The sequence below is a fragment of the Nothobranchius furzeri genome, unplaced genomic scaffold, assembly GCF_043380555.1.
Source record: "Nothobranchius furzeri strain GRZ-AD unplaced genomic scaffold, NfurGRZ-RIMD1 Scf141, whole genome shotgun sequence".
Classification (NCBI taxonomy): Eukaryota; Metazoa; Chordata; class Actinopteri; order Cyprinodontiformes; family Nothobranchiidae; genus Nothobranchius; species Nothobranchius furzeri.
Genome location: NW_027223157.1, coordinates 35,001 through 45,000, shown reverse-complemented (window position 1 = coordinate 45,000; position 10,000 = coordinate 35,001).

Sequence of the window (10,000 nt, the reverse complement as noted above, 5' to 3'; positions counted from 1 at the left end):
GGCTGTGCCGGGCCCCCTGGAGGTCTAAAGGATGACCAGTAGTTGTGGTTCTCGCCCCGGGCCGTGGGTCTGAGTATGGCCCAAGTGGGACACTTGTGTCGGACTAGGGAGGCTCTGCCGTGCCCCCTTGAGGTCTAAAGGATGACCAGTAGTTGTGGTTCTCGCCCCGGGACTTGGGTCATAGTATAGCCCAAGTGGGACACTTGTGTCGGACTAGGGAGGCTCTGCCGTGCCCCCTTGAGGTCTAAAGGATGACCATGAGGTCAAAAGGATGACCAGTAGTTGTGGTTCTCGCCCCGGGACTTGGGTCAGAGTATGGCCCAAGTGGTGCACTTGTGTCGGTCTAGGGAGGCTGTGCCGGTCCCCCTGGAGGTCTAAAGGATGACCAGTAGTTGTGGTTCTCGCCCCGGGACTTGGGTCAGAGTATAGCCCAAGTGGAGCACTTGTGTCGGACTAGGGAGGCTGTGCCGGGCCCCCTGGAGGTCTAAAGGATGACCAGTAGTTGTGGTTCTCACCCCGGGTCGTGGGTCCGAGTCTGGCCCGAGTAGAGCACTTTGGTCGGCTACCGGGGGGTGTGCCGTGCCCCCTGGAGGTCTAAAGGATGACCAGTAGTTGTGGTTCTCGCCCCGGGACTTGGGTCAGAGTATAGCCCAAGTGGAGCACTTGTGTCGGCCTAGGGAGGCTGTGCCGGGCCCCCTGGAGATCTAAAGGATGACCATGAGGTCAAAAGGATGACCAGTAGTTGTGGTTCTCGCCCCGGGACTTGGGTCAGAGTATAGCCCAAGTGGAGCACTTGTGTCGGCCTAGGGAGGCTGTGCCGGGCCCCCTGGAGGTCTAAAGGATGACCAGTAGTTGTGGTTCTCGCACCGGGACTTGGGTCAGAGTACAGCCCAAGTGGAGCACTTGTGTCGGTCTAGGGAGGCTGTGCCGGGCCCCCTGGAGGTCTAAAGGATGACCATGAGGTCAAAAGGATGACCAGTAGTTGTGGTTCTCGCCCCGGGACTTGGGTCAGAGTATAGCCCAAGTGGAGCACTTGTGTCGGACTAGGGAGGCTGTGCCGTGCCCCCTGGAGGTCTAAAGGATGACCAGTAGTTGTGGTTCTCGCCCCGGGACTTGGGTCAGAGTATAGCCCAAGTGGAGCACTTGTGTCGGCCTAGGGAGGCTGTGCCGGGCCCCCTGGAGGTCTAAAGGATGACCATGAGGTCAAAAGGATGACCAGTAGTTGTGGTTCTCGCCCCGGGACTTGGGTCAGAGTATAGCCCAAGTGGAGCACTTGTGTCGGACTAGGGAGGCTGTGCCGTGCCCCCTGGAGGTCTAAAGGATGACCAGTAGTTGTGGTTCTCGCCCCGGGACTTGGGTCAGAGTATAGCCCAAGTGGAGCACTTGTGTCGGACTAGGGAGGCTGTGCCGTGCCCCCTGGAGGTCTAAAGGATGACCAGTAGTTGTGGTTCTCGCCCCGGGACTTGGGTCATAGTATAGCCCAAGTGGAGCACTTGGGTCGGACTAGGGAGGCTGTGTCGTGCCCCCTGGAGGTCTAAAGGATGACCAGTAGTTGTGGTTCTCGCCCCGGGACTTGGGTCAGAGAATAGCCCAAGTGGGACACTTGTGTCGGACTAGGGAGGCTCTGCCGTGCCCCCTGGAGGTCTAAAGGATGACCAGTAGTTGTGGTTCTCGCCCCGGGACTTGGGTCAGAGTATAGCCCAAGTGGAGCACTTGTGTCGGACTAGGGAGGCTGTGCCGTGCCCCCTGGAGGTCTAAAGGATGACCATTAGTTGTGGTTCTCGCCCCGGGACTTGGGTCAGAGTACAGCCCAAGTGGAGCACTTGCGTCGGACTAGGGAGGCTGTGCCGGGCCCCCTGGAGGTCTAAAGGATGACCAGTAGTTGTGGTTCTCGCCCCGGGCCGTGGGTCTGAGTATGGCCCAAGTGGGACACTTGTGTCGGACTAGGGAGGCTCTGCCGTGCCCCCTTGAGGTCTAAAGGATGACCAGTAGTTGTGGTTCTCGCCCCGGGACTTGGGTCATAGTATAGCCCAAGTGGGACACTTGTGTCGGACTAGGGAGGCTCTGCCGTGCCCCCTTGAGGTCTAAAGGATGACCATGAGGTCAAAAGGATGACCAGTAGTTGTGGTTCTCGCCCCGGGACTTGGGTCAGAGTATGGCCCAAGTGGTGCACTTGTGTCGGTCTAGGGAGGCTGTGCCGGTCCCCCTGGAGGTCTAAAGGATGACCAGTAGTTGTGGTTCTCGCCCCGGGACTTGGGTCAGAGTATAGCCCAAGTGGAGCACTTGTGTCGGACTAGGGAGGCTGTGCCGGGCCCCCTGGAGGTCTAAAGGATGACCAGTAGTTGTGGTTCTCACCCCGGGTCGTGGGTCCGAGTCTGGCCCGAGTAGAGCACTTTGGTCGGCTACCGGGGGGTGTGCCGTGCCCCCTGGAGGTCTAAAGGATGACCAGTAGTTGTGGTTCTCGCCCCGGGACTTGGGTCAGAGTATAGCCCAAGTGGAGCACTTGTGTCGGCCTAGGGAGGCTGTGCCGGGCCCCCTGGAGATCTAAAGGATGACCATGAGGTCAAAAGGATGACCAGTAGTTGTGGTTCTCGCCCCGGGACTTGGGTCAGAGTATAGCCCAAGTGGAGCACTTGTGTCGGCCTAGGGAGGCTGTGCCGGGCCCCCTGGAGGTCTAAAGGATGACCAGTAGTTGTGGTTCTCGCACCGGGACTTGGGTCAGAGTACAGCCCAAGTGGAGCACTTGTGTCGGTCTAGGGAGGCTGTGCCGGGCCCCCTGGAGGTCTAAAGGATGACCAGTAGTTGTGGTTCTCGCCCCGGGCCGTGGGTCTGAGTATGGCCCAAGTGGGGCACTTGCGTCGGACTGGGGAGGCTCTGCCGCGCCCCCTGGAGGTCAAAAGGATGACCAGTAGTTGTGGTTCTCACCCCGGGTCGTGGGTCCGAGTCTGGCCCGAGTAGAGCACTTTGGTCGGCTACCGGGGGGTGTGCCGTGCCCCCTGGAGCCATGGGAGTGAGCTCCAGCAGACTGGTATTTTTCGGAGAACCAGGCCCACACTCCTCAGACTTTGTGCCCAGGGACAGGCCACCAAAATCGGCCGCGGCTCGTGCACTTTGCCCCTGCGTTTCTCCCAGAACCAGAGCCGGAAAAATCCCAAAATTGATGCCCAGAGATAGTCGACTCTGCCTGGAATAGATTGCCACCCAAACCCGCCAACTCACGCTGGTTTTCCGATGGCCTCACCTACTAACCCGAGCATGGTCATCGCTCGCACCTTCCAAAACCTCCAGGGGCGCAGGCACTTTTCATTTACTGGCCATAAGGCCGACCGCCTTAAGCGTTAAGCGATAAGCGAAAGGCTTAGTTTGGACTTAGTTTTTGGAGCGACGAGGTCGCCGTTTTGTCAATTCTGAACCGATTTTCACGCGGTTTTCGACTGCCTGCGCCTGGGGAGCCGCCCAGAAGCCCCAGGCAGTGTTCTGGGTGGACTTCCGGACCGGTCCGGACCCGGTACCGGCCGGGGGAACCGCACCACGCCTCTCGGGCGTTTCTACACCGATTTTCGCGGGGTTTTCGACTGCATAGACGGGGCCACCTGCTGCAGGGCCCGAGGGAGGGCCTTACTGAGCTGGGTCCGACGCAGGGCCCGGTTCCTGGAGCCCGCTGGGGGGGGGGGGGGGTTCTCTAAGGCTCACGGCGGGCTGCTGAGGGGCCGGATCGGATGCAGACAGGCGCTCCTCTGCCCAGGTCTTTGCTCCCCTGCCCCACTAGGAATGGAAGACACACTGCCAACAGCTTCTGGAGGGTGATGGGCCCTGCTGCAGACCAGGTCCGACCCAGGTTTCAGCTATCCCACCCCGCAGGGACTTAAAGACACACTGCCATCAGCTTCTGGAGGCTGCTGAGCTCTACTATAGAGCAGGTCCGACCCAGGTTTCAGCTCCTGCAGCCCACTAGGACTTAAACACACACTGCCATCAGCGTCTGGATGGTGATGGGCCCTGCTGCAGACCAGGTCCGACCCAGGTTTCAGCTATCCCACCCCGCAGGGACTTAAAGACACACTGCCATCAGCTTCTGGAGGCTGCTGAGCTCTACTATAGAGCAGGTCCGACCCAGGTTTCAGCTCCTGCAGCCCACTAGGACTTAAACACACACTGCCATCAGCGTCTGGATGGTGATGGGCCCTGCTGCAGACCAGGTCCGACCCAGGTATCAGCTCCTGCACCCCGCAGGGAATTGAAGACACACTGCCATCAGCTTCTGGAGGCTGCTGAGCTCTGCTATAGACCAGGTCCGACCCAGGTTTCAGCTCCTGCACCCCGCAGGGAACTAAACACACACTGCCATCTGCAACTGGAGGCTGCTGAGCCCTGCTGCAGACCAGGTCCGACCCAGGTTATGGCTCTCCCACCCCCCTGGGACTTAAACACACACAGCCATCAGCTTCTGGATGGTGATGGGCCCTGCTGCAGACCAGGTCCGACCCAGGTTTCAGCTCCTCAACCCCGCAGGGACTTAAACCCACACCGCCATCAGCTTCTGGAGGGTGATGGGCCCTGCTGCGGGCCAGGTCCGACCCAGGTTTCAGCTCTCCCACCCCGCAGGGACTTAAACACACACAGCCATCAGCTTCTGGGGGCTGCTGAGCCCTGCTGCAGACCAGGTCCGACCCAGGTTTCAGCTCTCCCACCCCGCAGGGTCTTTAACACACACACTGCCATCAGCTGCTGGAGGCTGCTGAGCTCCGCTATAGACCAGGTCCGACCCAGGTTTCTGCTCCTGCACCCCGCAGGGAATGAAAGACACACTGCCATCAGCTTCTGGAGGCTGCTGAGCCCTGCTGCAGACCAGGTCCGACCCAGGTATCGGCTCTCCAACCAGGCAGAGACTTAAACACACACACACACACACACACTGCCATCAGCTTCTGGGGGCTGCTGAGCTCTGCTGTAGACCGGGTCCGACCCAGGTTTCTGCTCCTCCACCCCGCAGGGACTTAAACACACACTGCCACCAGCTTCTGGAGGGTGATGGGCCCTGCTTTAGACCAGGTCTGACCCGGGATATAGCTCTCCCACCCCGCAGGGACTTAAACACTCACTGCCATCAGCTGCTGGAGGCTGCCGAGCTCTGCTGCAGACCAGGTCCCACCCAGGTTTCTGCTCCTGCACCCCGCAGGGACTTAAACACACACTGCCACCAGCTTCTGGAGGGTGATGGGCCCTGCTGTGGACCAGGTCCGACCCGGATATCAGCTCTCCCACCAGGCAGGGACTTAAACACACACTGCAATCAGCTGCTGGAGGCTGCTGAGCTCTACTATAGACCAGGTCCGACCCAGGTTTCAGCTCTCCCACCAGGCAGTGACTTAAAGACACACTGCCATCAGCTGCTGGAGGCTGCTGAGCTCTTCTATAGACCAGGTCCGACCCAGGTTTCAGCTCTCACACCAGGCAGGGACTTAAACACACACTGCCATCAGCTGCTGGAGGCTGCTGAGCTCTGCTATAGACCAGGTCCGACCCAGGTTTCAGCTCTCCCACCAGGCAGGGACTTAAAGACACACTGCCATCAGCTGCTGGAGGCTGCCGAGCCCTGCTGCAGACCATGTCCGACCCAGGTTTCAGCTCTCCCACCAGGCAGGGACTTAGAGGCACGCTGCCATCAGCTTCTGGAGGCTGCTGAGCTCTGCCATAGACCAGGTCCGACCGAGGTTTCAGCTCTCCCACCCCGCAGGGACTTAAACACACACTGCCATCAGCTGCTGGAGGCTGCTGAGCTCTGCTATAGACCAGGTCCGACCCGGGATATAGCTCTCCCACCCCGCAGGGACTTAAACACACACTGCCATCAGCTGCTGGAGGCTGCTGAGCTCTTCTATAGACCAGGTCCGACCCAGGTTTCAGCTCTCCCACCCCGCAGGGACTTGAACACACACTGCCATCAGCTTCTGGAGGCTGCTGAGCTCTGCTATAGACCAGGTCCGACCCAGGTTTCTGCTCCTCCACCCCGCAGGGAATTAAAGACACACTGCCATCAGCTTCTGGATGGTGATGGGCCCTGCTGCAGACCAAGTCCGACCCGGGTTACAGCTCTCCCACCAGGCAGGGAATTAAACACACACTGCCATCAGCTGCTGGAGGCTGCTGAGCTCCGCTATAGACCAGGTCCGACCCGGGTTCCTGCTCCTGCACCCCGCAGGGACCAAAACACACACACTGCCATCAGCTTCTGGAGGCTGCTGAGCTCTTCTATAGACCAGGTCCGACCCAGGTTTCAGCTCTCCCACCAGGCAGGGACTTAAACACACACTGCCATCACCTTCTGCTGGCTGCTGAGCTCTGCTGCAGACCAGGTCCGACCCAGGTTTCAGCTCCTGCACCCCGCAGGGAACTAAACACACACTGCCGTCACCTTCTGCTGGCTGCTGAGCCCTGCTGCAGACCAGGTCCGACCCAGGTTTCAGCTCCTGCACCCCGCAGTGGATTAAAGACACACTGCCATCAGGTTCTGGAGGCTGCTGAGCTCTGCTGCAGACCAGGTCCGACCCAGGTTATGGCTCTCCCACCCCGCAGGGACTTAAACACACACCGCCGTCAGCTTCTGGATGGTGATGGGCCCTGCTGCAGACCAGGTCCGACCCACGTTTCAGCTCTCCCACCCCGCAGGGGATGAAACACACACTGCCATCAGCTTCTGGAGGCTGCTGAGCTCTGCTAAAGACCAGGTCCGACCCAGCTTTCAGCTCTCCCACCAGGCAGGGAGTTAAAGACACACTGTCATCGGCTTCTGGAGGGTGCTGAGCCCTGCTGCACACCAAGTCTGACCCAGGTTTCAGCTCATCCACCCCGCAGGGACCTAAACACACACTGCCATCAGCTTCTGAGTGGTAATGGGCCCTGCTGCAGACCAGGTCCGACCCAGGTTTCAGCTCCTCCACCCCGCCATCACCAGCTGGAGGCTGGCTGCTGCTCCTGCACCCTGCCATCAGCTGCTGGAGGCTTCTGTTCCTCCACCCCGCCATCAGCAGCTGGAGGCTGGCTGCTGGAGGCTGGCTGCTGCTCCTCCACCCCGCCATCACCAGCTGGAGGCTGGTTGCAGCTCCTGCACCCCGCCATCAGCTGCTGGAGGCTGCCTGCAGCCCCTGCACCCCGCCATCAGCTGCTGGAGGCTGGCTGCAGCTCCTGCACACCGCCATCAGCTGCTGGAGGCTGCCTGCAGCTCCTGCACCCCGCCATCAGCTGCTGGAGGCTGGCTGCTGCTCCTGCACCCCGCCAGCAGCTGCTGGAGGCTGGCTGCTGCTCCTCCACCCAACCATCAGCTGCTGGACGCTGGCTGCTGCTCCTGCACCCCGCCATCAGCTGCTGGAGGCTGGCTGCTGCTCCTCCACCACCCAACCATCAGCTGCTGGACGCTGGCTGCAGCTCCTCCACCCCGCCATCAGCTGCTGGTGGCTGGCTGCAGCTCCTTCACCCCGCCATCAGCTGCTGGTGGCTGGCTGCAGCTCCTTCACCCCGCCATCACCAGCTGGAGGCTGGCTGCTGCTCCTGCACCCCGCCATCAGCTGCTGGAGGCTGCCTGCAGCTCCTGCGCCCCGCCATCAGCTGCTGGAGGCTGGCTGCTGCTCCTGCACCCTGCCATCAGCTGTTCGAGGCTGGCTGCAGCTCCTCCACCCCACCATCACCAGCTGGAGGCTGGTTGCAGCTCCTGCACCCCGTCATCAGCAGCTGGAGGCTGCCTGCTGCTCCTGCACCCCGCCATCAGCTGCTGGAGGCTGCCTGCAGCTCCTGCACCCCGCCATCATTTGCTGGAGGCTGGCTGCAGCTCCTGCAACCCGCCATCAGCTGCTGGAGGCTGGCTGCTGCTCCTCCACCCCACCATGACCTGCTGGAGGCTGGCTGCAGCTCCTTCACACCGCCATCAGCTGATGGATGCTGGCTGAACGCTGGAGGCTGGCTGCTGCTCCCACACACCGCCATCAGCTCCTGGAGGCTGGCTGGCTGCTGGAGGCTGTCTGCTGCTGCTCCTCCACCCCGCCATCACCAGCTGGAGGCTGGCTGCTGGAGGCTGGCTGCAGCTCCTGCACCCCACCATCAGCTGCTGGAGGCTGGCTTCTGCTCCTCCACCCCGCCATCAGCTGCTGGGGGCTGGCTGCTGGAGGCTGGCTGCAGCTCCTCCACCCCGCCATCACCAGCTGGAGGCTGGTTGCAGCTCCTGCACCCCGCCATCAGCTGCTGGAGGCTGCCTGCTGCTCCTGCACCCCGCCATCAGCTGCTGGAGGCTGCCTGCACCTCCTGCACCCCGCCATCAGCTGCTGGAGGCTGGCTTCTGCTCCTCCACCCCGCCATCAGCTGATGGAGGCTGCCTGCTTCTCCACCCCGCCATCACTAGCTGGAGGCTGGCTGCTGGAGGCTGGCTGCAGCTCCTCCACCCCGCCATCAGCTGCTGGAGGCTGCCTGCAGCTCCTGCACCCCGCCATCACCAGCTGGAGGCTGGCTTCTGCTCCTCCACCCCGCCATCAGCTGATGGAGGCTGCCTGCTTCTCCACCCCGCCATCACTAGCTGGAGGCTGGCTGCTGGAGGCTGGCTGCAGCTCCTCCACCCCGCCATCAGCTGCTGGAGGCTGGCTGCTGCTCCTGCACCCCGCCATCAGCTGCTGGAGGCTGGCTGCTGCTCCTCCACCCAACCATCAGCTGCTGGACGCTGGCTGCAGCTCCTCCACCCCACCATCAGCTGCTGGACGCTGGCTGCAGCTCCTCCACCCCGCCATCAGCTGCTGGAGGCTGCCTGCAGCTCCTGCACCCCGCCATCAGCTGCTGGAGGCTGCCTGCAGCTCCTGCACCCCGCCATCACCAGCTGGAGGCTGGCTTCTGCTCCTCCACCCCGCCATCAGCTGATGGAGGCTGCCTGCTTCTCCACCCCGCCATCACTAGCTGGAGGCTGGCTGCTGGAGGCTGGCTGCTGCTCCTCCACCCAACCATCAGCTGCTGGACGCTGGCTGCAGCTCCTCCACCCCACCATCAGCTGCTGGACGCTGGCTGCAGCTCCTGCACCCCGCCATCAGCTGCTGGAGGCTGGCTTCTGCTCCTCCACCCCGCCATCAGCTGCTGGAGGCTGCCTGCTGCTCCTGCACCCCGCCATCAGCTGCTGGAGGCTGGCTGCTGCTCCTGCACCCCGCCATCAGCTGCTGGAGGCTGGCTGCTGGAGGCTGGCTGCAGCTCCTCCACCCCACCATCAGCTGCTGGACGCTGGCTGCAGCTCCTCCACCCCACCATCAGCTGCTGGACGCTGGCTGCAGCTCCTGCACCCCGCCATCAGCTGCTGGAGGCTGGCTTCTGCTCCTCCACCCCGCCATCAGCTGACGGAGGCTGCCTGCTTCTCCACCCCGCCATCACTAGCTGGAGGCTGGCTGCTGGAGGCTGGCTGCAGCTCCTCCACCCCACCATCAGCTGCTGGACGCTGGCTGCAGCTCCTGCACCCCGCCATCAGCTGCTGGAGGCTGGCTTCTGCTCCTCCACCCCGCCATCAGCTGACGGAGGCTGCCTGCTTCTCCACCCCGCCATCACTAGCTGGAGGCTGGCTGCTGGAGGCTGGCTGCAGCTCCTCCACCCCGCCATCAGCTGCTGGAGGCTGGCTGCTGCTCCTGCACCCCGCCATCAGCTGCTGGACGCTGGCTGCAGCTCCTCCACCCCGCCATCACCAGCTGGAGGCTGCCTGCTGCTCTTCCACCCCGCCATCAGCTGATGGACGCTGGCTGCAGCTCCTCCACCCCGCCATCAGCTGCTGGAGGCTGGCTGGCCGCTGGAGGCTGGCTGCTGCTCCCACACCGCCATCAGCTGCTGGAGGCTGGCTGGCTGCTGGAGGCTGGCTGCTGCTGCTCCTCCTCCCCGCCATCACCAGCTGGAGGCTGGCTGCTGCTCCTACACCCCGCCATCAGCTGATGGAGGCTGCCTGCTCCTCCGCCCCGCCATCACCAGCTGGAGGCTGGCTGCTGGAGGC